The sequence below is a fragment of the Pistacia vera genome, unplaced genomic scaffold, assembly GCF_008641045.1.
Source record: "Pistacia vera cultivar Batoury unplaced genomic scaffold, PisVer_v2 Contig290, whole genome shotgun sequence".
NCBI lineage: Eukaryota > Viridiplantae > Streptophyta > Magnoliopsida > Sapindales > Anacardiaceae > Pistacia > Pistacia vera.
The window spans coordinates 234,586-261,321 of NW_022196102.1; the positions used below are offsets into that span (position 1 = coordinate 234,586).

At 38.2% G+C, this 26,736-nt stretch overlaps 1 pseudogene; it reads right to left on the reverse strand.

Annotated features, from left to right (window-relative positions):
* Positions 1-468: 468 nt before the first annotated feature.
* LOC116134689 overlaps positions 469-26,736 on the reverse strand; it is a 43,618-nt pseudogene continuing 17,350 nt past the window's right edge.

The window sequence follows — 26,736 nt, forward strand, 5'->3', positions numbered from 1 at the left end:
AGGTTCGGAGATCTATGAAATCACTTTAGGATTCCACTTGGCTTAATAGGCTTGGAACTGTTATTCTTTATTTTGTTGAGTGCGGAAGCTTAATAAGGATAAGTAGGAGAATATAGCTTGAAAAGATATATTCTGCAGATTAGGGTGTCCGATTTATAATCCTTGCATTTGGGTTTGAAGGCAACAACAACCGTAGATTAAATCAAAGTATCCTAGTGAAGTCTAAATCCTAACCTCTTTTTCTTGATTGATATTTTCGTAATTAGTTAATATTTTCTTAATTAGTTAGATTTTAATTTACGTTATTGATTTTGTGTTAATTTCTACTTTTATTGTCTCCCGCAAATCCAACAATCTTCGTGTTCTTCAACTAGTTACAAAACTAAGAAAATTAATACTTAACACGTAATCCTCGTGAGAACGATACTCTTCTTATTATTTTATTACTTTTTGCGACTAGTGCACTTACTATATTACATGTTTGTTAAAATACACATCAAACATATCGACAGGAGCAGATGGGATGTAACAAGCAGCATCTCTAATGTATTGCCCAGTATCACTTCCCAAAAGTACATCAACAAGGGAGCTGAGCAACAGACACTCTCCACTTTAACTTTTCTAAAGGAAATAATCCTAGACATCCAAATGACAAACTGAACTAAGAATATCCGTGGCTTGCATATTAGAATCTTGAATCATTATAAAGTGAAAAGTTTCCAACACCCCTAGCACAATTTCCTCATTTATTTCATGGATGGCCTTTACAAACCAGGGTTATAAATGAGATGTACACAGATTGATTATTGAATTTCTTAGATCTATGCTGTTGGATTTGGAGGTTGAGAACTCCTCATAATTGTATGCATACACCTCTTTCAGTAGGTACAAGGAATGCAAAAGTTGGCTAGGATCTTTCCTAGACATATTCAGACAAGGTTGAACAGCATGTTTTGGAGCTTCTTGAATTGACGTTGCTGGGTTTTAAATCCCATGAGAAGATGGTGATTTCAAAATAGCTACAAAGACTGAGAAGGCCATAATGAATGTCTCTGTAAGCATGCTCATCTCACCATCAGTGTTCCTTCTAAGCATCATTGTCAAACAAAGAATAGGATCCTCAACCTTAGAAGTTGATAATATTCCAGGGCAGTCAAAAATGCAGTTCCAGATCAGCTTCAGTGTCTGATTTTGAAAAGGGTGAAAAGGAAATTCAGCAACATGATGCAGTACAGGAATCAGAGCTGTGAATCCAACAACCAGCCTTTGTTTGAAAGCTTGCTCAGTGGTCAAAAGAAGATTAAGCACCTGAAGGCAAGAGTTGACTGTTGGATCCTTGCATTCTATTCATCAATAGTAGAAGTTAATCAGCCCCAAACTACAGCCTGCTGTGAATGAACTATACCTTTGTGATTCAGTAAAGAAAAACATAATTTTGAGATAGAAAATACAAATGTGAGTAAGTTGTCTAAACAAATATGGAATTTATAGAACTTGTTAAAATCTAGATTGTAATAGAGATAAGTTCTCTTCTTGAAGGCAGCACAAATAGTCAGATATTGATAAAGTACCCAAACAGTTAAACTATGGTAGCTCTTGCTATTTTCAATTATGAAAGTATAGTCAAACTATGGTAGCTCTTGCTATTTTCAATTATGAAAGTACACTCACCTGACAATCGTAGTATTTCAAAAACATAGTCTGCAATGTTTTCTTCCACCAAAACTTGGATCTGTTTGCCCAAAGCACCTTCCGAGGACAAAAAATGGAAGATCAAATCTAATGTGCTGATTTGGACTAGGCTGTCCGACGAAAGTAGAGGGCCTTTGATGGCCTCAGCAAATAAGACATTCAAGGAAGGACGATCTTCTCCATCTTCTGTTATTTCCATGGAGTTATCTTCCTCATCCAAACTCATGCTACATATGTCATTGGCATATGCATTTACGAAAAATCCTTTCCGAGCCAAGATTGTCAAAAGTGCTGGGCAAATATAATCGAAAAATGTTCATTGTCAGAAGACAACATTGATGATACTATGGAGATGAGTATCTAGATGACTGTATATGTCCATGCTATGTCACCATGAATGCTACTCAGCCTTATGGATTGAATCAAAACTAAAGCATGAAATCTCTTGAATTCAGCATAAGTTTCTGAGAGTTCTAGACATTTTATGACTGTTTGGGGACATTTCATGGGCAACTCATTGAGTGGTTATCCTAAAACACTTGCTTATGGACAAAATTATGCAGTTTTTAAGTTTGGAAGGTTAAATATTGATTACAGATGTTACAGGGAACTTCATCTTCCTAGTGAAGTAATGGTGGCATACTGCAAGAATGTTTACAAGTGATTAATACAGTTTCTGCCTCTGCATGCCAGCATTTGTTATCATACGAAATGTAGAACCTAACTAGAAATAGCTCTTACAATTGAACTTTGAATCTTGCACTCCAACAGAAAAATCACAAAAAGATATGCAACTATCTCATCTACCTAGACTTTTGTTGTAATCTTAAACACACCCATATGATTCTAAAATTATCTATGACTTTTTCTATAATTATTATTACTGACCTTTGCTAAGGTTTGCTTAAATATCGCTAAACTCCTCCTAAAGAGTAAAACTGTTGGGGGTTCAAAAATAATTTCAGAACCATAGGTGCGTATTCGGGATTACACCCTGGGTTAGGAAAGGTCAAAAGATAACATTACCAAGTAAAATAAATAGAATTTGCTACAAAAGGAAGAAAAAAGGGCCTCAGAGAATGTGACAGACCTATACAGTTGAGGCGAACGTCATCATCTCAACTTTTCATCAAAGCCTCCACTGAAAGATGCAAGAGCTTAGGACAGTGAGCAAAAAGAACATCAGCTCTGTCACTATTCATGGATTCGCATTGGAGGATGGATACTTTATACAAAACAAAAAGGATCTCTCCACTGATTTCCTTACCGTACTTGGAGAAACAAATAGGTCTTAGCTTACAATAGGGTAGATGCATTCAAGGTAAATCTTATTTGCCTTGGCATACTGCGCAAATCTTAGTGTACTCAATGTTTCACTCTTGCAACTGCATTATTGACTTATCTGAGCTTCCACAAATGGAGGAAAAAAGAAAAATAGGGAGAGCAAGAGAAAAAAGGTTTCTTCTATTGTCACAAAATCTTCAGTATTACCTCTGCACAGGAGAAACAGCACAGATCATTGCTAATTTTGTATTGCCACCAAGAGATTCCTGCAATAAGAATGTCAACCTAGAGTCTCTATAAGGAATATGCCTTTGCTTTCCTGTTTGAGAAACTTCAGCAAGAACATTTATCAAATTCCTGCAAGTCCGATAATAAAGCTAAATTAGAGCAAGCCTAAAAGAATGTTTCTCGTTAATAAATCGTCCTTGACATGCTTATAGAAATGAAGCAAAGAAGCATCAGAAGCTCCTCTTCTGCTAGTCACAAAAGTGATGATATGGTAACCAATGACAAAAAGACAACTTACCAATAATCTGTATATAAATTTCTCTCCTCTATTTATAGCATGATCCTGTTATTCATGATCAAATTATATGCATTTCTACTCATTTTCTAATACTTACATGCCTTTCTGAGCTCTTTAGACCCGAGTTTTGGAAATGAAAAGACCACTTAACATGATCAACAATACATATTAAAGTAAGTAGAATCATTAGTCATGGTGTGTAATTTTAACAGTTTCACAAATTCTTGTAGCGTATTGTTGGTATGTTATCCATCATATAGTATATTGCTCAAATAGGTTTATACTTGGTTTCCCAGATCCTCATTTCTTTCATTAGAAAAATGATCCACAATTAAATTATAACTAAGTCAATCTCCTGTTATCTAATTTGTTCTTGTCAATTAGAAGCTACATCAGAATTCAGGGATAGGACTTTATCAATGCTCCTGTTATGTTATTTCTATTACTCTAAAGTAAGCAAAATCAAGTCACAATGTGTAAGATCAACAGTTTGTAAATTCTCATACCATCATTGTTGATATGTTGTGGTATCTTGTTTTATATGAAGTATTTCTCAAATGAGTTTTTCTTGCTTTCAAATATCCTCATTTATTTGATTTACAAAATAATAATAATAATAATAAAATAAGATAAAATTTCTTAACTGCATCAAGCTATGTTATCCACTTTGTTTTTGTCAAATAGAACTACCACGAATTTAGGAGCAAGACCTTTAGTAGCATTGCCACTGTATATTATTGCCATTAAAATCTGATGAGACCCCGCTGGTGCATGTTTTCAGCAGAAAGAAAAAGCGTGGACAGAAAGGATAAAATGGCACTTTTCTACTCAACAAGCAGGGGACAAGTGGCATCCTTGGATTGGAATTGGAATAATTCTGTTAGAATGAAGTTGGGCGTAAAAAAGGTGACAGGGGATATTGTTGGGAATCAAGGAAAAAAGGGGAAATTGGGACTGGGGAGGTACTGGCCCTCGAAGCCAGCAGATTATTGTTATTTTCTGTTCTTTGTCTGTTCTGGGAAATCAGCCTTGTTATTCTCTATTCATCTTTTCTTTTACATTTTTGATACTCTTGAGAAAGTTGTACCAAACCCTTGATTATTAATACACTTATTGAAAATATTCAGAGTGCTTGATTGAGTGAGTGTGTTGCGTGTTGTGGCCGTGGATCTGTTGCTAGATATTGTAGTGCATATGAGTTTTTTGCAGGTGGAACCCTAGTTAGTAAATATGGGTACGACAAAAAACCGGTACTGGAATTTTACGGGTATAATACGGCACGGGTTTACTACAGTGCATTGTCAATAATACGTTTTGAAAAATACGGCAATAGCAATCTTAGTTTTAATACTTTTATGGATTACTTGACTAAAATCAATATAGTATTTTAAATGCAAAGTATTCAATTAACCAATAGCACAAATATACAATATATAACTGATATTCAAATTATAGTTTTTAGACTCAAACACAATATTTAGCCATGATTCTTTACTAATTTAACACTTGATAAGTTTGATATTAAATGCAACCAATTTTAACTTCCCATTAATCCATTAAATTATTTAAATCAAAAACTAAAATTTTGTCTTACAAATCTATATAAAAGATTAGTGTTACAATAGTCTAACTATTATTTTATACCTATAATATATGACAGTTTTTTTTTTCATAATAAATTATTATTTTAATTTCATTAATCCAATCTAATTTATTAGATAGCATGGAAATAATTTAAAATATGAAATGATTTTGTATGTGTTTTGAGTTTAAAATGTAAAGGTGTCAGGTGTGAGGGAATGGACGGGAAAATGGATGTCTTTGAGAGGGTTATTTTTTTATTCCCCCCTGTTTCCAATCTCTTCTCTTACGCCTTACCACTGATTTATTCTTCCCCACTAAAACGGCATCGTTTCAATTAGTTTTTTTTTTTTTTTCAAAAATTCGCGAATTATACAAATACTCCAATAATTCGCGAATAATTCGACAGTCCTTTGTAAAATATGTAAATACGCGTATTTATTAACTAGGGGTGGAACAACAGGAGAGATTGAACGAAACAGTAGGGTCCTAACAAGTTGGTATTAGAGCAGGTGACATTTGGGGAATGGTTGGAACAAGGATGGAAAACAGATTAGATGTTGTGGAGAAGGACATGGGAGCAATGAGAGATTGTTTGCTGGAAATCTAAGCTTGGATTAGGCGTAAGGATGAAGAAGAAGTTAGAAGAGCTGAAAGGGGTGGTTTGACAAAGACCCCCATAAACAATACAAGCAACACAGAGGGGGAAAATGGGGACCCTAACGCAAATATGAATGACGAAAACGGAATAGATGGCCGACGTCGACCAGGATACGCTGGCCGAAAAATCGAGATGCCGGTCTTCGTCGGAGAGGATCCGTATGGGTGGTTGTTCCGAATAGAAAGGTACTTCAACATGTATCAAGTGGCAGAGGAGGAGAGGTTGAACACAGTGGCTGTGTGTTTGGAGAGAGACGCCACAAATTGGTTCCAGTGGATGGAAATCCACGCTCCAGTCACGACTTGGGCAGCGTTTAAACTGTCTTTGCTTCAGCGGTTCGGAGGATCCCAAGATGGTGGTCCGTATGAGGCGTTGATGGGAATCCGGAGACCGGAACAGTGGAGGACTATCGCTGCAAGTTTGAAGCCCTGTCAGCACCATTAAAGGATGAGAAAGAAGATTTACTTTGGGCTGCGTTTCTGAATGGGCTAAAACCTGAATTAAAAGCTGAGGTTAGATTAGGCCGGCCCACTTCCATTATCCAGCTAATTGAACTGGCCCAGAAGATAGAAGAAAAAAATAAGGCCTTGAAAGAATTAAAACATGGGCTAAATAAGGGTGTTAAGTCTGGTATGGGTAGTGGAATTAATAGAATTAATTGGGCCTATAGTGGTGGACCGGGTAAAAATTTGTGGCAGCAGGAAAATGGGTCAAAGCTTGCACAAAACTCTAATCCATTAGTTCCTTCAGGCAGCGTGAATTTAAACCCCAGCCAACATCAAAATTTTTCTGCCCAATCAAGCCGCCAATGGAACGAGAGAACCAGCCATTTTTCTCCAAACGCGAGACAACATAGCAGCAGCAACTCTGTCCAGCAGCAACCGAGCAGCTCAGTTTTCATAAAAGAATTTCCCTTCAAACAGATGACAGAACTTGAGATCCAGAGGAAGAAGGCGCGTGGGGTTTGTTTCCGGTGTGACGCGAATTTTTTTCCAAGCCACCGGTGTGGGGACAAGCAGTTCCACGTCGTGTTGATTGATGAGGACGAGAGTCAAGATGAGCCAAATGACGCTCATCTGAGTGAGACTGTGGAGGAGCAACTACCAAATGATGCGGAGCTTTCAATTAGTTCAGTCGTGGGAATCTCAGGTCCGAAAACCATGAAGGTAAAGGGAAAAATCAGAAGGGCTGAAGTGATAGTGTTGATTGACAGTGGAGCATCGCATAATTTTATTAGCAAGGGTGTGACTGAGAAGTTGGGATTACTAGTGATGAAGACGCAGACGCAAACCTTCGGGGTACGTGTGGGTGACGGATATCGAGTGCGATGTGAGGGAGAATGTAGGGAGGTACTGTTAGACATTCAGGGGACTCCGATTATACATAATTTTTTTCCGTTTGAGATGAATAGTAAAGATGTGGTTTTGGGTGTGGCATGGTTGGAAACTTTGGGGGAGACAACAGTGGATTGGAAAACACAGGTAATGAAGTTCAGACTAGGAGACAGAGTTGTGAAATTTGTGAGTGACCCTTCTCTAAGCAAAACTCTGATTTCCTTAAAAGCTATGCTTCGGACAATTCAACGCGAGGGACATGGGTGTTTTGTGGAATTTGGTAATTTGCAGAAGCTAGGTGAATCTCAAGTTGAAGAGGACAGCAGCATTCTACCAGTTCTGGTTCGGTATCAGTCAGTCTTCTCTTCACTTCCAGGATTACCGTTGCCAAGGACCCAAGACCACTCCATTATCCTCCTCCCCGGCTCCCAACCCCCAAATATTAGACCTTACCGCTATCCCTACTAGCAGAAAAATGAGATAGAAAAACTAATGAGTGAGATGTTAGCTGCCGGTATCATTAAGCCAAACCTTAGCCCCTTTTCCAGCCCAGTGTTATTGGTGAAAAAGAAAGACGGCGGTTGGCGATTTTGTGTGGATTATAAGGCTCTTAATAAGATCACGGTTCCGGATAAGTTCCCCATCCCAGTGGTTGACGAATTGTTTGATGAATTAGGAGGAGCTTCCATTTTTTCCAAATTAGATTTGAAGTCGGGCTACCACCAAATTCGAGTAAAGGATGGGGACACCCACAAAACGACTTCTGGGACACACGAAGGGTATTATGAGTTCTTAGTCATGCCCTTTGGGTTGACTAATGCCCCAGCCACTTTCCAAGCTTTGATGAATGACATATTTCGGCCTTTTCTACGTCGGTTCATTTTGGTATTCTTTGATGACATATTGGTTTATAGCCATACTAAAGAGGATCATATCCGGCACTTAGAGATCACCCTCAACACCCTTGAAGAACACCACCTGGTTGCCAATAGGAAGAAGTTTTTCTTCGGTCAGCGAGAATTAGAATATTTGGGGCATGTCATTTCAGCATGTGGGGTGACGGTTGATCCTTCCAAAATTGACAGTGTTTTACAGTGGCCAATTCCCAAGGATATCAGGGCATTACGAGGATTTCTGGGTTTGACCGGTTACTACCGAAGGTTCGTCAAAGATTACGGGAAAATAGTCATTCCTCTCACCAGTTTACTTAAGAAAGATGCATTTCAATGGACTTCGGAAGCCTAAAAGGCCTTCGATGAGCTTAAGAGGATAATGACTTCAGTTCCGGTGTTAGCTCTGCCAGACTTTACTAAGGAATTCATTATTGAGACTGATGCCTCAGGGAGTGGGTTAGGGGCTATCCTGATGCAAGAGGGTAGACCATTGGCTTTTTTGAGCAAAGGCTTATCATCTCAATCGAAGCTTAAATCATTTTATGAGCGGGAATTAATGGCTATTGTGATGGCAGTTCAAAAGTGGCGACATTATTTATTGGGGCGTCACTTCATTATTAGGACAAACCAAAGGAGCCTCCATTTTCTAACGGATCAGCGGTTACTAGGTGAAGATCAACAGAAATGGGTTGCTAAACTGATTGGGTTGAATTTTATTATCCAGAATAAATCAGGGGCAAAGAATCGGGTAGCTGATGCATTGTCTAGAAGAGGTGAACAAGTGGAATTCGATGGGTTATCTGTCAGTTATTTTGCAGGTATGGAAGAATTAGAGGATGTTATTCAACAAGATGACAAATTGCGTGGAATTGTTCAAAAATTGTTGTTGGATCCCAATGGCCACCCACCATTCACGTTAGTTAGCCACCATCTCTTGTGTAATGGCCGCCTAGTTGTACCAAGGAAAGGGGCCCACATTCCACTTCTTCTACATGAGTTTCACTCATCTCTTGTTGGGGGTCACTCAGGTTTCTTTCGTACTTTTAAAAGACTCAGCAGTGAGGTTTACTGGGAGGGCATGAAACGAGATATCAAGGAGATTGTCGATTCCTGTGCAGTTTGTCAACAAAATAAATACCAGGCCTTGAGTCCCACGGGGTTATTGCAGCCTCTATCCATTCCTGAGCAAGTTTGGGAAGATATATCTATGGATTTCATCACCGGGCTTCCCAAAACAAATAGTGCCGATACCATCTTGGTCGTGGTTGACCGACTGACTAAGTACAGCCACTTCTTAACCTTTAAGCATCCCTACACAGCCACGGATGTTGCCCACCTTTTTATCAAGGAGATTGTTCGGCTACATGGGTTTCCCCACTCCATTGTATCCAATCGCGACCGGGTTTTCATCAGTCACTTTTGGAAGGAGTTGTTTAAACACTCGGGCACGTAGCTTCGCATGAGCTCGGCATACCACCCTCAAACTGATGGCCAGTCAGAAATGGTCAATCGATGTGTTGAAACGTACTTTTGCTGTTTTGTGAGTAGCCAGCCTCGCCAATGGCCTAAATGGATCTCTTGGGCCGAGTTCTGGTTTAATACGACTTTCAACGGCTCCACAGGTATGACTCCTTTTAAAGCCCTTTATGGTCGTGATCCTCCCACTCTTCTTAAATTTTCGGATGGTTCATCGGTTGACGAAATGAACTGTCAACTGCAAACTCACAATATCATCCTTGCTGAGTTAAAGGATAATCTCCTCAAAGCCCAAACCTGCATGAAACACTATGTCGATGCAAAGAGACGAGAAGTTCAGTTAGAAATGGGAGATTCGGTTTACCTTAAGTTGCAACCTTACCGACTTCGTTCTTTGGCTTGTCGGTACAATGAGAAACTCAGCCCCCGCTTCTATGGCCCTTTTGAAGTTAAAGAAAAGATTGGATCAATGGCCTATCGTCTGGATCTACCCCCTTCGGCACGCATCCCCCCTTTCGGCACGCATCCATTATGTTTTCCATGTGTCACAACTCAAGAAATCAAAGTACCCACCGCCCACTGCATAACCCTTTCCCACAGCACTTGACGAGGATTTGGTATTGCAAGTCGAACCTGAAGAGGTTCTATGCACGCACAAACTGTTGAATGGTACTTTGGAAGTCTTAATCAAATGGAAGGGCTTACCCACATATGAGAACACATGGGAGGATTTCACCTCCATTGACAGCCAATTTCCTTTCTTCCACCTTGGGGACGAGGTGGCTCTTGTGCATGTTTTTAGCAGAAGGAAAAAGCGTGGACAAAGAGGATAAATGGCACTTTTTTACTCAACAAGCAGGGGACAGGTGGCATCCTTGGATTGGAATTGGAATAATTCTGTTAGAATGAAGTTAGGCGTAAAAAGGGTGACAGGGGATATTGTTGAGAATCGGGGAAAAAAGGGGAAATTGGGACTGGGGAGGTACTGGCCCTCGAAGCCAGCAGATTATTGTTATTTTGTGTTCTTTGTCTGTTATGGGAAATCAGCCTTGTTATTCTCTATTCATCTTTTCTTTTACATTTTTGATACTCTTGAGAAAGTTGTACTGAACCCTTGATTATTAATACACTTATTGAAAATATTCAGAGTGCTTGATTGAGTGAGTGTGTTGCGTGTTGTGGTCGTGGATCTGTTGCTAAATATTGTAGTGCATATGAGTTTTTTGCAAGTGGAACAGCAAGAGAGATTGAACGAAACAGTAGGGTCCTAACAAAATCCTTTTTCGTAAAAAAAAAAAAAAAGAAAAAAAAAAAGAGACAAATTTTCAGGTAATCTGGCCTTTTAAAAAATTCCATCATAAATAAAAATATTAAATCTAGGTTTTTGTGCAGTAGAACTTAATCAAGCCCAAGCTATAGCTTGCTGTGAAAGAACTCTACCTTTGTGATTCAGTAAAGAAATACATAAATTTGAGACAGAAAAAACAAACGCACGTAAGTTGTCTAAACAAATATAGAAATTATTAAACTTGTTAAAATCTAGATTGTAATAGTGGTAATTTTCTCTTTTTGAAGGTAGCACAAATAGTCAGATATTGATAAAATACCCAAACAGTCAAAGGAAGAAAAAAAGGCCTCAGAGAATGTGACAGACCTATATAGTTGAGGCAAACGTCATCATCTCGAGTTTTCATCAAAGCCTCCAATGAAAGATGCAAGAGCTTAGGACAGTGAGCAAAAAGAACATCAGCTCCGTCACTATTCATGGATTCGCATTGGAGGATGGATACTTTATACAAAACAAAAAGGATGTCTCCATTGATTTCCTCACTGTACTTGGAGAAACAAATAGGTCTTAGCTTACAATAGGGTAAATGCATTGAAGGTAAATCTTATTACCTTGGCAAATGAAGGCCTGAAACAAGATTGGAGATGAGGGCATCTCTGTCTTTAATGAGGACATAGGAATTATTTGTTCGACTATTTAAGAGAACCCCAAAGTAGTGAAGCTGCACTTACAAAGACCACAAAATGAAAAGGATGAAAAAAACAAAATTGTGAAGTCTTCAAGAACATTACTAGAAGATGAAAACCTTGCTTTAAACAAATAAGCAACTGCTTTTTTTTTTAATTGTCATACAATTACTCTAAGCATTGCATCCTTGTATATTCCTAAGCTTAGACTACATGTAAAGATAATTAAGGTCTAATTGATGTACTCATGTGTCTTTAAACTTCTGAAGTTCATTTTCCTAAGGCTTAAGAATTATGTTCATCTCAACTATACATATTCTGCCAAACAAAAGATATAGAAATCTCAGTATTTTAGAAAGTAGTTTTGGTGCTCTCTACGTTGATTGGGAAGAAGGTTGAGCTGTGTATATGATTTAATTCATATCGTAAGGATTAAATGACCAAATAAGCAACTAAAGCTTCTGCTCTCGAAGAAGAAAATCAGGTTTGACTTAATCAACCTATACTACAACAAAACTAATTATGCTTTGCTAGCTAGCTGGAAAAATTCAGCAAAATAAGAATTAATATACAATAAACTTTAGTTTCTGAATTTTCTCAGCAACCAAACACAAATTCATACGATAATGAACCAGTCGCACAATCTAAGCAACAATTGATGAAAATTACGAAAATGCAAATTACACAAATTCATCGCTTGAGGTGCATAGAGTGGTAATTACATCGATAATTTGGCACGCAATAGGTATTTCTCAATTGTGTGAAAGCTAATTATTGTTTCAAGTAATGAGGAACAGAATTGAAATATACCTAGAATAAAAAAAACTTTTAGATATATTTTTCAAATACTAGTTCTTTTCTCTATAATTTTTAATTTAATGGAAATTGCATAAGTCTCAGTACATGCGAACTGCATTAGCATGTTCCCATGACAATACATATGATTTTAACAATACTTCACTTTTTCGATATTTCATTTTTCTTTTTATTTGATTTCTACATTTCTAGTACCATAAAGTTCTTTAAATTCTAGTCTCATCACCAGGATAACACACTTGGTCAAAATTGACATTTTTTGTTCTACTAAACTATATAGCTGTACAGATGCAATAAAAAAAAGTGCATTAAACAGCACCAAGATGTAGATTCAAGTGACAAACACCAGAATCTAAAGATTACCTTATAAAGTACAGATGTTGAATCAAGTAAACTATAACGAAGACCCATGTTGCTGCAAACCTCAAATTCTCATCATCATGAAAAAGAAAAAAACAAAAGGCATGTGAAACGTACCCAAGCTGTGAGAGAGAACGATTAATATTTCCAGCTTCTTTCAAGTGTTCCCCGGCAGCACCAGCTAACTTCTCTCTTTCTGACCCAGCTAGATCAACAAGATTTATTCTACTTGTTTTAAACCTGCTTATACCATCTGCCTTGCTCTAAAAGACACGAGTTTAACTCAGAAAACATCGATCACAATGAAATGAAACAAAACTCATGAAAAAAACAAAGATATTCAAGTACTCTGTTGTTGTTGCATGTCAATAGATTCTACTCTTACGTCAAAGTTAATGAAGCAGATATAACGAGCAAAACTGCACAGAATATCAGATTGCTTAGCTGGTGAAGAGTATTCTAATAGATAGACACAGATTAATATGCCTTTAAGAGAAACACTTTATGCAATCTGTAACTCATAATTTAAAGAAAAACTACCCATTTTTAAATTGCAGTGGTTATTACCTTGCATCGAGATTCAACAACACAAGTGAAAACATTATGTGAGCGTGTGCATTTATACTAGTTGACACTGTCCTCCTGTTTGACAATCCCGCATCATAAAAGCATGATCATAAATTTAAGCAAGAGACAAATCAAACATATTAAAATCAGATATTGAGGGGAGACAGGAATGTTACAAGTGAATAAACCAATTTATTTTCCCCAAAATAATATTAAAGGTCACTAAGATCATACCACTTTTTCCATAACCACCTGTTACTTTCAAAAGGCCACTAAGGTCAACACATCCATAATCGTCCACCTATGTTTACAAACTTTTTCAGGACATTCAGATCATGTAACAGACAAAAATGGTACACTCCGAATGCAATAGAACCTCAAAGCACAATTATAGTATTAGCTTATCATGCATAAGATGTCAGATAAACAATAAGAATAGGCTGATGCACATCATAAGGGAACAGGAATTTGATTAACTGTTTGAACCTTTGAACATTACTAATTTAGACATACATACTTTCAGATGGGCCTTTAGGGTGGCTTTGTTACATTATATTGCACAAGATTAAAACTTTAATATTATATGGCCCAGTGCTTGGCCAAGTTACAGACGCATTATGAACTTGATCAGCCCACAATACAGTCTCAAATGCAATAATGTGTGTTGAAATGTAAAATAGGAAATAGAATTATTCTCTTTGTAATGTAGGAAATAGAATTATTCTCATTGTAATATAGGAAATAGAATTATAATAGGAATAGGAAATAGAATTATAATAGGAATAGGAAATAGAATTATAATAGGAATGTAACAATTTACTTCCTAGATTACTTCCTAGATTAGTTTTTTGTTTTTGCTATAAATTCATTGTACATCTCATTTTGAAATACAAGAAAAATATTTCTCCACATGGTATCAGAGCTTGGTATCTGAAATTTAAAAAATTTTCTCTCTTTCTCGGATTTTTTTTTTCGGCAACTGTTCTCCAGCAACGATCAGAATCTGGTCCAATAACACTGGACTGATCATCTTCTCCTCGTCGTCCTAACCCGAGTGGTTTCGTCGTCGGCCGCCACTGCACGCGCCCTCATGAGCCGATCGTTTTTCCAGCAGCCCCCTCCGTTCAGTTTTTCCGGCAAGCGTAAGTTTATGTGTTTCCGTCAGTTTCAAGACTTCATGGATTCTTCAAAAACAGCCTCTCCTTCAAATCCAAGTGGTTTTTCTTTTGTATCTCTCCCTCCCATCACCACTGAGCGATTAATTGGGACTGCTAATTATTCATCATGGGTTGCCTCTGTCGTATTATGGTGTATGGGTCAAGGTCTGGAAGATCACTTGACCACCAAAGCTGCCGATATTACGTTAGATAAGTCTTCCTGGACTAAAATTGATGCTATGCTGTGTAGTATGTTATGGCAAACTATTGATCCCCCCCTTCACCCTATTTATAAATCTTACCGCTCTTGTGTTGATATTTGGAGTCAGGCTAAACTTCTCTATACAAATGACATTCAACGTTTATATTCTGTTGTGTCCAACCTAGTTCATCTCAAACAACAGGATATGAATNAAACAGAAATAGTATAAGGAAAGAATTAAGAGTTATTCATACGGGGACAGACAGATAGAGGGTTTTACTTACTGAGCATTATTTTGTGCTCACCCCGTTATTTTCCTTTGTGGATGCAGGATCTAGGTGTTGATGCAGTCGGAGGGGCGTCGGCAAGCGAGGAGCAATAGCTACACTGTTTCCCCTATTTTGTCTTTTAAAAGGAATCTTTGTAAACAATACTTTTTGTGTATAAAAGACATATGACTTATAATGAAAAGAAAGTTTTGGGCCCAATTTTCTATTGTAATTATGCATGCATTGTACTAGTTTTCAGCAGTTGTTACACTTTTCCACTCAGTAAAAAAACAGAAGCTTTAAAATTTACATTTTCTCAAGCTTGAGTCACTTTTTCCCCAAATTCTGTCAAAATACAAAAAACATAATATCAAATAATCACTGAAAAGAAGAAGATGGAAACAATTACTTGAACACCTGACAACCATTATGTTCTCGGGAAGTGTATGGGTGGCGAGCTTGCGCTTGAGTGGGTTGGGCGGGCATGGGGGAAGCGGACTCTTAATCTTGGAAGATGCCGGAGAAGGTGGAAGAAGTGAGTTCGTCTTTTTGCTTCTGCAATGACTTTAATTTTGAATTAGGGTTTGGAGATGGCAACTCACTTGAGTGGGTCTCTTTGAAGATTGTGTTTCTTGGCTGCATGAAGTGGTTGATTCCGATCAGTAAACTACAGAGAGAGAAGAAAGAAGAGAGAAGAGAGAGTAGGGTTTGTTAATTTGGGCAAGATTGCTGAGATTGAGGGCATTGGAGACAAGAAGAAGAGAGGAGAAAGAAATGTAGCCGTTAAGAGTAGAGAGGGGTAAACTTCTGAATTTTGTTGAATTATTCACATTGTGGGGAATTTATACCCAGCAAGTGGAGAAAATTTAGCTGCCCGGCCATCCCAAGTTTCGATTTAAGAAAATGGTCTTGAAAATGTTTTTCATTTTTTTTTTAATTTAGAGAAGATGACGTGACATAGTTAGGATTAATTAAACACGTAAAATAGGTTAAAATAAAAAGATTAAAACATATGTGGGCCAAATAAATAATGAAAGTTTTTAAAATTTGAAATTTACAAAACAAGCCCCACCTATTCACCTTGCTTAATCGAAATTCATTAGGGCAAAAAGCGATTTCTTGAACCAAAGGGAGACACTGCGATTTCCGATCGAACCTGCAAATTTCCACACCATATTTAATCCTAAAATCAATTTCTTGAATGCTAAACGGAATACAGTCGCGATGTCCATCGATAAGTCGCGATTTTCGATCGATTTCTTGAACCCTAAAATTGATTTCTTGAACCCTAAACGGATTCTGTGTGATTTCCGGTGATACAGCCCACGTTTCCGATCGAAAATGCAAATTTTGACACCAAATTCAATCCAAAACCGTGGCTGACACTCACAATGAGGAGAAAAACCCAATGCCACTTTGAATCCTGGATTCCGGTGGTGCAAGCAGTTCAATGGCTGCTTCGGTGGATCATTCGATCAGTGAAGGTGGTCCACAGGCAGAGGAGACCACGGCAGCACAACAAGAGAGAGAAGAATCGCAAAACAGTTCTGAAGAGGAGGAGTTAGGCGAGAATGCAGGCGAGGAGGAGGAGTCCGGTAAGAATTCAGGCTAGGAGGAGTCTTCCGAGGATTCAGGTGATGAGAAGGAGGTCGGCGAGAATACAGGCTACGAGAAGGCCGGCGAAGAAAGGGTACGTATTTGTTTTGGCAGTATTGCTCTTTATTGTCGCTTAAGCGACCATTTGTATTGCTTAAGCGATTAATCTCTTTTACTCATGGTCGCTTAAGTGATACAAAGGATCGCTTAAGTGATCTTAGAACTGGGTAGAATCATCTGTCCAGATCTAAGATGTATCGCTTAAGCGATTGATTCAATTTCTTCTTAGTCGCTTAAGCGATTTCAGATCGTTTAAGCGATCTTGTTTGAAGCAGAATCATTTTAGATATAAGATCGCTTAAGCGATCTTTTGTATGACTTAAGAGATTCTTTCAGTTCGCTTAAGCGATTTCAAATCGCTTAAGAGATCTTGCACGAGGCAAAGTCAAGATCTCTTAAGCGATCCGAAATCGCTTAAGCGACCACAGAGGTAATTTTTTGTTGTTGATATTTTGTTTATTAGTTGTTTTGATTTATTTTGGTTGCTGACATTTTGTTTATATCGATTGTGCAGATTGTGTGGACTGTTAACTATAGAGACTACAAGTGGGAGCTTGTAAGCAATAAAGTACCCTACTTCCCTGCAAGGGTGACAGTCAGGTCGAGTTGGGATGTTTTTGACAGAATAAAGGAGATTTTAGCTGGAATGAGGCATGGTGCAAGAGATTTCGAAGACACTTGTTTCAATCGGTTTTTAAGAATCGGAACAAATTGGAAAAAGGCGTTTTAGGGAAAGGAAGTGCATTACATATTGCTGCACTCAGTAAAATGCAATAAAAAAAAAAAGAAATGTGGTTCGTGGTGGACAGAAAGCCACTACGTTTTGGGATGATAGAATATGCATTGGTGACGGGCTTACGATGTGGGGAAGTGCCAGATAAGGCAGAGGTAGATGCAATAAAGAAGAGTCTGGGAGCTATAAGGTTTCGTAAGAAGGTTTTGCAGGGGCCAAAGTCTATTACAGGATAGGTTTTAGAGAATAGGCTACAAACAGTTCGGTTTAATGATGGAGAGAAGATAAAAGTGTGCTTGGTATTGTTTTTACATTCGATCTTATTGGCTGGTGACTCAACAAAAGCCATTGAGAAAGATTGATTGTTGTTTGCAAGCAACTTGGAGTTCTTTAATTCTTATCCGTGGGGACGGATATCATTTGAGTGGACCATCAACATCATGAAAAAATGAGACATGGCGTTAAAGTAGTCCTAATGGGTTGGGAAGGATAAACCAAGCATGTACAATTTGTTTGGCTTCCCATGGGCAATGCAGGTAAATATTAATAGTTTTTTGTTATATTTTTTGTAATATATGTGTTTGGATTATGATATGGACTATTTTTTTACAATGTAGGCTTGGATGTATGAGGTCATCCTTGTCTTCGCTAAGGCGGGGGGGGGGGGGGGGGAGCAACAATTTGGATGTGCAATAGCAATTTCCTAGGATATTGCGGTGGCATGTGGAGAGGTGTATCCATTGGGATCACGGCCAAATACACATGGAGATTGAAGCGGCTAGGGTAAGATTAAAGGATTAAGCTTTTGAATATGCAGTTGATTTAAAATGTTGTTTCAATATGATTGATTTTGTTTCTTATTGTAGGGAGTCGTCTGTCCTTTTCTCATCGCTACTGGGGATGAAGCGGAAGAGGACTATGTCACATCGTTCAAAGCACTGGAGGATGAAAGGGATGAACGGATAGACCGCCTGATGCGGGATCGTTCACGCATGTGACAGCAGTTGTAGGGTCACTGCTTGACAACGTGGTTGATGCTGAGGATGATGAAGCTCTAATCGGTAGGAGGCCCGAGGAGAAGGAGGAGGAGAAGAGGGAAGAAGAGGTTCATATGCGTCAACAAACCGGTACAACAAGTACCGCCTTACCGAGACATCAGCCTCTGGAGAATAAGGTGGTTGACCTCATAAACGGCCTGTTTGAGAGTTTTACAATAGGTGTTTATGACAGGTTTGACAAGATGGAAGAGCGCATAAAAAGGGTGGAGGAGAAAGTGGATAAGCTGGTAGAGAAAGTTGGTACAGTGGAGGAGGAAGTTGGTGGACAATTAAAGGCGGTTGAAGTGCAAACTGGGTTGAAAAGAGAGAGCCGAAAGAGCAAGTTTGTCAAATCGCCTTACATAGCAATGACACAGGTAAAGAAGAGGAAAATTAAGAAAAAAATGGAGGAAGAACCAAAAATGGAGATGGTTAAGGAGGTTGGTGGAGTAAGTGGGGTAGTGATAATGGAGGAGGGTGAGGTGGGAGGCGAAGGAAGCGGGGGTGTAAAAATGGAGGAAGGGGGAGGAAGTGGGCAAGCGAAAATGGACTCAAATGTAGATTTGTATAGGCCAATAGAGGAAAAGAAAAAACTCTTCTATGCCTATTACAATGAACCAGGAAGTAATGGCCATATAAAGTGTAAGATAGAGGATTGTCCCTGGGAATGGTTTGAAAAGTTGTTGATGATAGGCACGTGGCTTGAGGACTAGATGAGTTATTTTCTCTTAATTTTCCTTATTTTTGCCTATGTTTTCCATACTTATCTTGTTGTTTTTATTTGATGCAGCACATCGACAAGATATTGGCACTGATAAGGCTACAATAGACTAGTGATGGTGATCTATTGTATCCCAACTATGCCATCACTGATGTGGCGTTTGGCCAAACGCTTGTTTTGACATATCGCACTTTAATTAAAAAAGTTGTTGCTAGAGGTGCAGCAAAAGGAGCAGCGAAGCAAAAAAGATTGGCCCTAGAACAGTTGGACTGTATCCCTGATGATTTTAAGTTTGATAACAGGATTATACAGTATGTACAGGGGGAAAAGCCCAAATATGGTCACAGTTGGGCCGTTTTTGAAAGAGTATACTATATCATCCTCGTCAAACAGATGCACTGGATAGCAGTCGTCATGCATCTAGAGGAGGGGTTGCTGAAGATCCTTGACTGTAACCTAACTATTTTTTGAGACAAGCAGTTGGAGGTCGAGTTGGAGCCAATGTCCAGGTTGTTCCCGCAACTGTTGTGTAACGCCCCACATGAGGTACGTAGTTATTGTTTCCTCTTTCGCTCTTATTTTACGTTGGTTTTTGGTAATATTGTTTGATCAGATGTTCAGGTGAGTAGTGTCGAATGTGAATTTTGAACATCGAAATTTTGGTTGCAAAAATCAATTATAGGGTACGTACGGGGGTGTATTTGGCTAGATTCAAAAGTAGGGACTACTGATATGTCAGGGGTGTGTTTAAGATTTAAACTTTGGATCACCGCAGACCAGTTTAACCGGTTGACCAGGCAATCTGAAACGTCCCTTGGGAGTGACAGCCGAGTTGGGTTTCAGAACCTTGGTTTAACTAAAAACTCAGTTTTTGATATAAACAATATCTACCATTAATAAATCATTAATAAGCTATTGAAAGAGTGAATATATATTTAGTGAATTATGTTTGTATTTATTTTAATAGCTAAAATAACACAAATATGTATACAACTCTGATCACTAGTGAGTGAAGTTTTTAAAATCTCAGAATTTTTTTGTTATTTAATTAGTCATGGGGCAATACATTAACTATCCATCCTAGTAAGTTTACACAAGGGCTAGCTCATTTTTTACTAATTTTCACCGCTCCCACGAATTTGTAGATTACCAAAGTTACAAATAGTTAGATTTTTGTTTAGTGTTGTTGGATTACTGCAAAATTTGGGTTCTTTTCAAGAATTGAAGTTTGTTAAAAATTCCGTGTTGTCAACCTATAGTACTTCTTCCAATTTGATTGAAGTTTGTAACTATAATTATTCTTTCACGTTATTTCAAATAATTGATCAAAAATAAAATGAAAAGGATAATGGATAGATAAGCAGCCTCACAATTGTATTTTAATGCATATGCTTAATTTGCAAGCTTAATTATTTAATTGGACTTCGGCCTCTATGTCCAACCCATAATCTTTTGGGCTCACCATGACTCCATCTATTTTCACCAACGATTGGCCCTTCAAGACATGCAGCCCCATCTGTGATCCAGCCTCCTCCTATATTTCTTCAAGAAAAGAGAAGCCCAACTCCTTTCAGATTTTTCAAGCAAGCTAATTGGTTTACAATATATACAGTATGTTGTAATTTTGAGATTATATTGTCCCTTTAATGTCTTCATGAGGGTAAAACTAACCAATTCTTCAAAAAAAGCAAGTTCAAAGAGACAAAAGAACAAAATATGTTTTACTTAAATTTTGAGTTAAAAAGACTGACCCCCAAGGTTTATGTTTTAGCCACTGTTTTGAAAAATGACCAAACGACGGGTGATCGTGCCCTAGCCAGTCCGTTACCTTTTAACTATTCACAAACCCTAACCTGATCACGGCGAAGAGAGGCTATCAAGTGGAGGTTAGAGGGTTTTGTAGAGTGGGGTCGTGGTATTCAGGGATGGTGTCGAATTGAATTGAGCTAGTCTAAATTGCTGAAAAATCAACAATAGGAATCAGGCTAGCAGGGGGCATTGCAAATATATGTTATGCCAAAATAAGAGTTTGAAAAACACAAAAACTAGTTGCTTTGAATGGTCACAATTTAAGGTGACGACCTGGCACTAGTGTTAGAAATACAAGCCATCTGTTAATCAAAACAACTAGCAAAATAGGGTTGCTCCAGTTCAAATCTGAAGACAATCCGGTCGAACGATGAGGTGAATTTCAAACTAGGCAGATATACTTTACCGTAAACTTAATATGATATTTTAGCCCTAAAAGAACCAAAATGGGATGCAAATGCAGTGATCAGCTGGGTTAAACTTAAAATAAAACATATAAAAATATCAATTTAACCCCCTAGGTTTGAAAAGTGACATTTTGGGCTAAATCTAAAAATCTCAAAGTGACATTTCATCTTTCTTGCATTGCACTCATTCTGCTTCCCAACAACTCCAAATATCAACACACATAAACACTCTTGATTCCATTTACCGTATAATCCAAACTCCTTTAAGTGATTTTGTAATCACCACTTCAAACTCAAAATTTATTAAGATAAAATCCAGTAAAATAATACAATTATAGCCAAAGTGACATCAATCAAATTATATTGACAAATGAGCATACGAAGTTTAAAGCTTACACTCCTAGGCAAAAAGTTTGAAAATTGTAATCAAAGCATAAAGCTTACAAATTCTTTTAAGCTACTACAAATTCAAATGTGAACAATAGCAAGTGTAAAATGACATAACTTAAAGTTCTTGTTGTGACTTGAATTGTATACCAAAATAGAATTACCAAAATGAAGGAAATTTTGTGACAGATAAAAAAACAAATATTTGTAACTGTTTCCAATTCCTATCCAATTTTACAAAAGTGTTGTTTATACTGCAAGAAAAAATAATTCTTACTATGCTTTCAAAAAATAATGCTTGCAATTGTAGTCCCTACAATCACATGTGGGTCTTCAAATTGATATATTAAGTCCTAGAAATGGAAATCAATGGGATCGAGGGTAGTTAACGACTTTTCCCACCCAAATAATAGTTTGTTAACTTTCTCACCCATAGACTATTAAAATACAAACTGTACTATCGAGATTTATATTCACAGTGGGCGCAAAGAACAAACAAGGACATTTGAAAAGGCACACGGAAGGCCAGAAATGGTTAGTCGTGCCCTGATATGACCATTTCCGACAAGCGATATAGACGAAAAGGGCTAGCTCGTGACAGATCTGGCCATTTTGACGACCCATCTTGGAGGGTTGTAAATCAGCCACATCTGTAGACATTAACGGCACGTCGATAGAGTCAAATGACATAGATCGACGGATATCTGACGTCATACAGCCAAATATGTCATATCTGGACAATTTCGCTAGTCTTTGGCCGGAAAAATGGTCCTTCCGGAATGTCCATAAGGCGCACAAAGGCAATTTGCTGCCTTCTGTGTGCTGTTAGGTGGCTGCTACAGGCAACCGACGGTTTGGTTGTCGATGGCAGCAGGGGCTGGGTTTGTGGGGGTGCATTGTGTGATTCCAAACTTTTATTATGTGGTGTTTTTGTTAAGTTTGGACATGCCAAGGGGGTTATATAATCCAAAATAATCAATCTTGAAAAAATAATATAATATAATATTTAATTGGAGGATAATTCAGTAATTAAATAACATACTCACAATTTATTCTCCCAACCAAACATATTAATCAAAACATACTCACTAATTTATTCCAACTAACCAAAACACCGTTTGCTAAGATTCTTAGTAGTCTTCAAGGTAATCTAACTTTTCAGTAATCCACATTCCCTGAACCAAAGCACCTTAAAACCTTAGAAGGTTACATGTGAATAACCAAATGTGGCCAACTTATAAATTCAGGAACTCTTGCAAATTGGAAGAACCATGGAGATGTAATGTACCGGCCAACTACATAACGTAATATCCCTTTTGTACAAACTTTTCTCCAAAGCCCTAAACACAAAAACCATATAACTTATTTCTCCCTTAATTCAACCAAACACACAACTCTTCCCCTTCTCGTTGAGACCCTACATCACAACACCAGCACTCAAAGCCTTGATACGGCTAATAATAAACTCTTGCCCTTGAAATACTTCACATGATGGAGATGGACCAAACCTCAACGTTGGGCTGGTCATCCGCTCTTCAAACTTCTCTAGGTACACTTAATTCTCCCAGTCCTTTCTCTTGCAATTCAATATAAAACTGTCTTTAACTTTAGGGAAAAAAAAAAATTGACAATTGAAAGTTGACGATTGCGATAGGTGTTTGGATCTGTGGAAGAATGTGGAGAAACAGCATCGAATGACATCGAACTATGAAAGAAATTATTGGGTTAGTGTTATGTGAAGCAGGGTTGACGGGAAGAAGCTCGTATGTGCTATTGAAGAAATGGAAGCTAATGGTTATTAAACCTCTTAGAAGATTTACAATCAAATCATGGTTATTCAGAGAGCCGAAGTTTGAAGATGCTTTGTTTTTCCTTACGAGATGGAAGGGAATTGTGTTTGAACCTAAAATAATACCCTATGCATGGTCATCATTCAATCTTAGGAAAAATAAAATATAGTAAGAGTGATGGTATAAAGTGCGAAGGGCAAAATGTTCAGTCCACGAGAAGTGCATGTGATAAGGACTGACCAGACGAAAGAATTTCAGAATACGCTCACATGGCCAGGATTCCAAATCCTTATCCTCAGCTAGCTGGGCGCAAGCCAGAATAAAAAACAGAAGAGGTTTCGAAGAAAGCAAATAGATAAAAATGAGATTTAAATTTTTAAGAACCCACAAAACCTCCCCCAAAAAACAAGAAATAAACCCCAAAAAGAATTAAGAAAGAAAGGAAATAGAATAAGAACTAACAACAGAAAGAATTTCAGAAAGAAGAGGAAAAGAATTTTCAAAAAGATAAAACAAATCATTTAATCGACATAGAAATTTCATGTGCATTGATCTTATGCAGTTAGGCATACATTAAAAGTTTATTTTCATTGCGTGTCTGATTAGCCAAAAAAAAGAAAATGAAAGCCCATGAGAATAGAGAAGAAAGGAAAATGAAACTCTGAGAAGAGAGAAGAAAGAAGAAAATAGAAACCAACGAGAATAGAAAATAAATTAGAGATATAAAGAAAAGAAAAAAATTAGAAACATGTTTGAAAGAGACAGGAAAATTTAGAACAGACAAATAGCAGGAACTTAGGATTGTTGAGTAGGAAAAAGAATACAGAAAGTTATATCTAGTAGAGAAGGGAAATAATGATAAAGGATTAGCACAACCATAAGGATTTAGAAAGGAGTAAAGGCCCCGCTTGAGGTAATAGTTAATGTTTCTTCTGTTGCTTATTTGAGTTGGTTTATGGTATTATTGTTTCTGTTGACCTTTGTTGAGGGATATGTTGGACTAATTGCCCTGAAATTGGTGAAAATAGAAAGAAGTTCAGTGTCTAGGATTCGCCGGGGGAAGAAGAAATCTTCGCGCGGCGAAGGGTGTGAGACACGGGAAGCTGCTAGATAGTTCGTCGCGGCGACAGAAGCTTCATCGCACGTGCGCTGCCAACCAAAGTGTTGTTAAGTTTTAGATATTTTCTTCCCTAAGGGGAAATTTGACCATTCTACCCCTAATAGTAGGAAAAGTGGGGAGTAAAATGTAAGGAATTTTTCATGAGAGAATAGTTGATATGGGGTGGTTTGTAGTTAATCAAGGATATAGAGGGATTCCCAAGGAACGAGTAAGGGCAATGGGAGAATGCTTGTGATAAATTCATTAAAAGGAATTAAGGCTTTGCAAACCCTTATTCCTCTCCATCGCCACTCTCCTTTCTTACTTCTGTGAATTCTCTTCTTTTGTTTCAAGGAGTTTAAAGGGCTTTGGAGTGTTTGTGGGTAGAAAATCAATCTATAGCTCCTAGGTAAGGATTCTTCTTGGTTGTGAAGCTTTGTGATTTTAAGTACTATTGAGAGTAGTGAGGGTTTGTCATTTTGTTTTTAAGAGTAGGAAAAGGTCAAGCAAACCAAAGAAAGGAGAGCTAGTGAGATTCTCCATAACAAGGTAAGTAATCCCACCCCAAGTTGAGATTTGAGAATTTTCTTGATTAGGGTTTTTGATAGCATTATGTATTTATGTTGATATACATGTTATATGCATGGTATTGAGTCTTAAAATGAGATTCTTGTTGCTTTGGATTGTGATAATTTTCAAGTATAAAGTGAGAGGGGTTGAGAGGTTTTATAGTTTGAGATGGAATGAAGGATATTGAGAAATCCTTTGCGGAGGTGATTCTTGGCAGGAATATGGCTATGTGAGGGAGTTTCTCCCATGTGGTGGTTAGAGAAAGACATGACTTGTTTATAGTAGAGGTTATTTATGCACTTGAGTTGTCGTGAATGTCTAATAGAGGTTTAAGTATGGTATGGAACCTAATTCTTGGAACATTGCCTGTGGCATTCATAAGTGCATTAGCGGAAATGAACCCTCCATGAGCAATAATTGTGCATTGAGAAGTGACCTAAGAAGAGTAGAAACTTGTTATGCACTTGCTTATGAGTAGGAACTTTGGGGATGCAATACTCTAAGGGGGGAGAGAATGAGACGGGCGATAGTAGAGTGAATGAGAAGAGTATTCGAAAGGGTTGAGCTTGTGGTCATACCTGATATATTTTAGAAACGGGTGGATGCTTTGTAATCATCACAGGATATTATTAGAAATTGGTTGATGCTTTGTGATCACACCGATAGTTATGTAGAAAATGGGTTGATGCTTTGTGACATCACCAGACAGTGAATAGGAATGGTTAAGCTTTGTGATCGTCACCAAAAGTCATGAGGATACGGGTAGGTTCTTTGGGTCTCCACGCGTGTTATGCAACCGGGGAGGTGCTTACGTGACCCACCGTAGTCACTACAGACCGGGTTGGTGCTGTGGACCCCCACCGTCAGTCATATAAGATGGGTCGTGAACGCCATCGAAGCCGGTAGTTGAGGACATAGTTTGTACGAAACCAGGCTCAGCCGACCGAGTCGTAGAGCGGCCGTCGTGCCCCGCATACAGGCGATACGATGCTCCTCCGGTAACGCACGGGTTTACTCTGACGCATATTGGTGCTCACCCTGTTTTTTCTTGTGGAGCGTCTGGTGAGTGAGTCGGAGGAGGGCGTCCAGCACGCGAGGAGCACATGCTACCATGTTTCCCCTATTTTGTCTTTTAAATCTTGATTTTACATACTGCTTTTGTGTAAAAAGACTTTTAGTATAACTCCTAAACCAGGGGCAACGTTTTGGGCCCATTTGTACTTGATTATGCTGCAGGCTGTACTAGTTTACAAAGGGTTACAAACGATTTGAGAAACCATAGCGACTGCAAATAGTACGCCTGGCGAATACAGAGAGACGCCACACACACATTACGCCGCAGTACCACAAAAACCCTCGAGCTCCAATAGATTCACACATGATTCGCTTGGTTGGACTTACTGGCTTATGCTGACCATGCAGGGTTTGCTTGTTAGTAATTGTTCCTTATTTTTGCAGTATTAGAGTTGTAGTGGTGCCAGAGTCAGCTGGCGAAGATTGGCACAACACGTCTCACGTGACACACATTGGATGTGATTAGATACTGTGGAGTAATCTGTGTAATAGTATGGTATAATGGGATAAGGACAAAAGATTTTAGACGCAGGCCCTTTTGTAACTAGTCAATTTAGCTTCTTTTAGGAACTAATCGTTGATACTTGCCAGTAAGACAAACTTCTTATCTTGCCCCTCTGAGTTTTACTCAAAAATTCACATGAAGTAGCACCTGGCCAGT